This window comes from Oncorhynchus mykiss, chromosome 14 (genome assembly GCF_013265735.2).
Source record: "Oncorhynchus mykiss isolate Arlee chromosome 14, USDA_OmykA_1.1, whole genome shotgun sequence".
In the NCBI taxonomy this organism is placed as follows: Eukaryota; Metazoa; Chordata; class Actinopteri; order Salmoniformes; family Salmonidae; genus Oncorhynchus; species Oncorhynchus mykiss.
This window is the reverse complement of record NC_048578.1, coordinates 5251476-5257475: the sequence shown is the minus strand read 5'-3', so window position 1 is coordinate 5257475 and position 6000 is coordinate 5251476.

Here is a 6000-nt window from a genome sequence, read left to right as displayed (position 1 = left end):
CTGAAAACTGTTGTTCTGATTAAAGAAGCAATAAAATGGGCCTTCTAGTTGAGTAGACTAGTATATAGATATATTCCATAAAACAATCTGCCATTTCCAGCTACAATAGTCGTTTACAACATTAACAATGTCTACACTGTATTTCTGATCAATTTTATGTTATTTTAATGGACAAAAATGTTTGCTTTTCTTTCAAAAACAAGGACATTTCTAAGTGACCCCAAACTTTTGAACGGCAGTGTAGGTTTTGATTCGGCTCATGAATTATATTGAATGTATCTAAGCTCACCCTTTATATGTTAATGTACTCACGTGAAAAAAGGGACATTATTATAAGTGACTTTGTAACAGCTCCAAACAGTTGTCCACCACATGAAATGCTCACTGGTTACGCTAGTTTATAGAAACACCCATGTGCAGAATAAGGAACTTGACCATACCAAGAGACGATGAGTATGAAGAATACAGTACAAAAGTGCTGACAATAGTCACAGGAGAGCCACACACATGTTGTACTTAGAGAGAAGTGATACAAGTCTTAAACTGTAACAGTTAGAGAATATAATGTTCAGTGTTTTTGTGTATTCTTGCATGTTTGAAAATGAAAATATAGTTGGTTCTTTTTGGCTAACAAATCATATTGAATGGTGATAATCTATGCTCTTCTCGCTTATCTTTTTTACAATTAACTCAAAAATACTGTAATGTAAAGGGGCAAAAGTATCCTAAATGTATTTACAACATACATTAGCAAAGCATGCATGTGTTCCATTAATGTAGCAGGAGTAAATATAGACAGAATTGTACTGGAAGGCTATGATTCAACATAGAGGGGATTTGTTATAAGTCATAATGTCACGTGTGTTCCCTCTTTGGCCTCTAGGTCATGAGACTGCTCGTTATGGCACACACCTGTCACCATCGTTACGCGCACCTGCGCGTGTTCAGACTCACCATAACTCCCTCACTTCCCTGATTACCTTCCCTATATACAGTATGTCACTCCCTTTGGTTCCTTCTCGAAGCGTCATTGTTTCTGTTTCATGTCTGTGTGCAGTTAGTGTTTCTTATTTTGTATTATGTTCCATTTATTTAATTAAAACACTCACTCCCTGAACTTTCTTCCCAACTCTCGGCCCATATCGTTACATAATCGTTACAGCCTCACCTAAGGAAGTATCAGAGAGTGTTTTTCTTTAATTTTTTTTGTTTCGTGGGAATAACATCGGGTCCGGGAGCCGCAGTTCGTCAGGCTCTAATGACTCAGCCGGATCGCCAGGCTCCCCTGCTACAGCCGGCTCATCGGGCTTTCATGCCTTCACCAGATCTCTAGACTCCCCTGCTTCCACCAGCTCCTCAGGCTCTCATGCCTCAGCCGGATTGCCAAGCTCCCCTGCCTCAGTCGGTCTGTCAGGTTCCCACGCCCCAGGCGGCGACAGGTTGCCGCGCATCAGCAGGGGTGACCGGTCCGCTCCTGATCCCCGGGATCGTCCCTTTGGTTGGCGTCCTGCGGCTGGACCCGAATACGCTGGGGAGGGCCTACCATTATGTATGCTCTCTCCGGCGCTCTAGGTCGCCACTCTCCCACGTCTCAGCCGGACTGACAGGTTTCCCGCAGCTCAGCAGAGGTGACCACCCGGGATCATCATTTTGGTCTGCATCCTGCAGAAGAGGCCACGCATCTGGGAGGGGGTACTGTCACGTGTGTTCCCTCTCTGGCCTCTAGGTCACCAGGCTGCTCGTTATGGCACACACCTGTCACCATCGTTACGCGCACCTGCACATTTTCAGACTCACCATAACTCCCTCACTTCCCTGATTACCTTCCCTATATACAGTATGTCACTCCCTTTGGTTCCTTCTCGAAGCGTCATTGTTTCTGTTTCATGTCTGTGTGCAGTTAGTGTTTCTTGTTTTGTATTATGTTCCATTTATATAATTAAAACACTCACTCCCTGAACTTACTTCCCGACTCTCAGCGCATATCATTACACAAAGTGTCATCAGCAATGAAGTTAACTGTATTTCGAGGCGGATGTGTGTACCTGTAGGACACATGGTGTGTGAGTAGCTACGTTTTATACCAATACAATTGTGGTTATATGTAGAAACAGTCTCTAAACTTGACAAATCAACCTCCCCAAGCCATATAAATTGCAAAATAGTTGGGAAGAGATTTGATGTACCGAGTCCGTGGCACATGGTTAATGAATTAACACGCAAAATGATGCCAGATTCAAGATGTAGAATTTTCTATTTAAATTATTATACAAACTTCTTGCAACCAATAGAATGTTACATGGGGGATACAACCTTCCCAGCTCTGCAGATTTTGATGCGAGGAGGCAGAATCATTAGATCATTTATTTTGGTACTGTCCATATGTAGCTCGTTTTTGGTCACAGGTCCAGGAACAGCTGAATAATTGCAACATTTACCTAGAGCTAATGCTGCTGTCACGTTCTGACCTTTATTTCCTTTGTTTTGTATTTATTTATTATGGTCAGGGCGTGAGTTGGGTGGGCAGTCTATGTTTGTTTTTCTAGGTTTTGGGTATTTCTATGTTTCGGCCTAGTATGGTTCTCAATCAGAGGCAGGTGTCATTAGTTGTCTCTGATTGAGAATCATACTTAGGTAGCCTGGGTTTCACTGTGTGTTTGTGGGTGATTGTTCCTGTCTATGTGTTTTGATCAGATAGGGCTGTTTTTGGTTTTCCACGTTTATTGTTTTGTAGTGTTCGTTTTTATTGTTTTTTATTAAACATGAATCAATATAACCACGCTGCGTTTTGGTCCGCCTCTACTTCACCACAGGAAAACCCTTACAGAATCACCCACCACAACAGGACCAAGCGGCGTGGTAACGGGCAACGGCAAAAGCAGCAGCAGCAGCAGTGGGAGAGGCTGCACTATTTGGCGAGATGGACTTGGGAGGAGATTTTAGACGGGAAAGGACCCTGGGCAGAGCCAGGGGAATATTGCCGCCCCAAAGCCGAGCTGGAGGCAGCAAAAGCAGAGAGGCGGCATTATGAGGAGCTTGATCCCAAACACACCGCCCGGGCAACGAAGGAGTGGCTTCGTAAGAAGCATTTCAAGGTCCTGGAGAGGCCTCGCCAGTCTCCAGATCTCAACCCCATAGAAAATCTTTGGAGGGAGTTGAAAGTCCATGTTGCCCAGCAACAGCCCCAAAACATCACTGCTCTAGAGGAGATCTGCATGGAGGAATGGGCCAAAATACCAGCAACAGTGTGTGAAAACCTTGTGGAGACTTACAGAAAACGTTTGACCTCTCATTGCCAACAAAGGGTATATAACAAAGTATTGAGAAACTTTTGTTATTGACCAAATACTTATTTTCCACCATAATTTGCAAATAAATTCATTAAAAATCCTACAATGTGATTTTCTGGATTTTTTTTTCTAATTTTGTCTGTCATAGTTGAAGTGTACCTATGATGAAAATTACAGGCCTCATATTTTTAAGTGGGAGAACTTGCACAATTGGTGACTGACTAAATACTTTTTTGCCCCAATGTATATGTATTTGTGTGTATGTGTATATATATGCATGTTTATATATAAATATATACCGTTGAAGTCGGAAGTTTACATACAAAATCATTTTTCAACCACTACACAAATTTCTTGTTAACAAACTATAGTTTTTGGCAAGTTGGTAAGGACATCTACTTTGTGCATGACACAAGTATTTTTTTCCAACAATTGTTTAGAGACAGATTATTTCACTTCTAATTAATTGTATCACAATTCCAGTGGGTCAGAAGTTAACATACACTAAGTTGACTGTGCCTTGAAACAGCTTCGAAAATGTCCGAAAATTCTGTCATTGCTTTATAAACTTCTGATAGGCTAATTGACATAATTTGAGTCAATTGGAGTTGTACCTGTGGATGTATTTCAAGGCCTACCTTCAAACTCAGTGCCTCTTTGACATCATGGGAAAATCCAAATAAATCAGCCAAGACCATCCTTGGGAGCAATTTCCAAACGGCTGAAGGTACCACGTTCATCTGTACAAACAATAGTACGCAAGTATAAACACCATGGGACCACGCAGCCGTCATACCACTCAGGAAGGAGATGCGTTCTGTCTCCTAGAGATGAACGTACTTTGGTGCGAAAAGTGCAAATCAATCCCAGAACAACAGCAAATGAGCTTGTGAAGGAAACAGGTACAAAAGTATCTATATCCACAGTAAAACGAGTCCTATATCGACATAACTTGAAAGGCCACTCAGCAAGGAAGAAGCCACTGCTCCAGAACAGAAATGTCCTCTGGTCTGATGAATCAAAAATATATCTGTGTGTGTGTGTGTGTGTGTGTGTGTGTGTGTGTGTGTGTGTGTGTGTGTGTGTGTGTGTGTGTGTGTGTGTGTGTGTGTGTGTGTGTGTGTGTGTGTGTGTGTGTGTGTGTGTGTGTGTGTGTGTGTGTGTGTGTGTGTGAGGGAATGGGTATGTGGATGTTTGGAGTATATGTTGTATTTTGGTATTTTTGTATTTCACCTTTATTTAACTAGGTAGGCTAGTTGAGAACAAGTTCTCATTTACAACTGCGACCTGGTCAAGATAAAGCAAAGCAGTTCGACACATACAACAACACAGAGTTACACATGGAATAAACAAACATACAGTCAATAATACAGTAGAAAAAGTCTATATACAGTGTGTGCAAATGAGGTAAGATAAAGCAATAAATAGGCCATGGTGGCGAAGTAATTACAATACACCAATTAAACACTGGAGTGATTGATGTGCAGAAGATGAATGTGCAAGTAGAGATACTGGGGTGCAAAGGAGCAAGATAAATAAATAAATACAGTATGGGGATGAGGTAGTTGTTTGGGCTATTTACAGATGGGCTATGTACAGGTGCAGTGATCTGTGAGCTGCACTGACAGCTGATGCTTAAAGCTAGTGAGGGAGATATGAGTCTCCAGCTTCAGTGATTTTTGCAATTCGTTCCAGTCAATGGCAGCAGAGAACTGGAAGGAAAGGCGACCAAATGAGGAATTGGCTTTGGGGGTGACCAGTGAGATATACCTGCTGGAGCGCATGCTACGGGTGGGTGCTGCTATGGTGACCAGTGAGCTGGGATAAGGCGGGGCTTTACCTAGCAAAGACTTGTAGATTATCTGGAGCCAGTGGGTTTGGGGACGAGTATGAAGCGAGGGCCAGCCAACGAGAGCATACACGTTGCAGTTGTGGGTGGTATATGGGGCTTTGGTGACTTAACGGATGGCACTGTGATAGACTGCATCCAATTTCTTGAGTAGAGTGTTGGAGGCTTTTGTAAATGACATCGCTGAAGTCTAGGATTGGTAGGATGGTCAGTTTTACGAGGGTATGTTTGGCAGCATGAGTGAAGGATGCTTTTTTGTGAAATAGGAAGACGATTCTAGATTACATTTTGGATTGGAGATGCTTAATGTGAGTCTGGAAGGAGAGTTTACAGTCTAACCAGACACCTAGGTATTTGTAGTTGCCCACATATTCTAAGTCAGAACCGTCCAGAGTAGTGATGCTGGATGGGCGGGCAGGTATGGGCAGCGATCGGTTGAAGAGCATGCATTTAGTTTTACTTGCATTTAAGAGCAGTTGGAGGCCACGAAAGGAGAGTTGTATGGCATTGAAGCTCGTCTGGAGGTTAGTTAACACATTGTCCAAAGAAGGACCAGAAGTATACAGAATGATATCGTCTGCGTAGAGGTGGATCAGAGAATCAGAAGAGCGACAGCATTTATACAGAGAAGAGTCGGCCCAAGAATTTAACCCTGTGGCACCCCCATAGAGACTGCCAGAGGTCCGGACAACAGGCCCTCCGATTTGACGCACTGAACTCTATCAGAGAAGTAGTTGGTGAACCAGACGAGGCAGTCATTTGAGAAACCAAGGCTGTTGAGTCTGCCGATAAGAATGTGGTGATTGACAGAGTCGAAAGCCTTGGCCAGGTCTATGAATACGGCTGCACAGTAATGTCTCT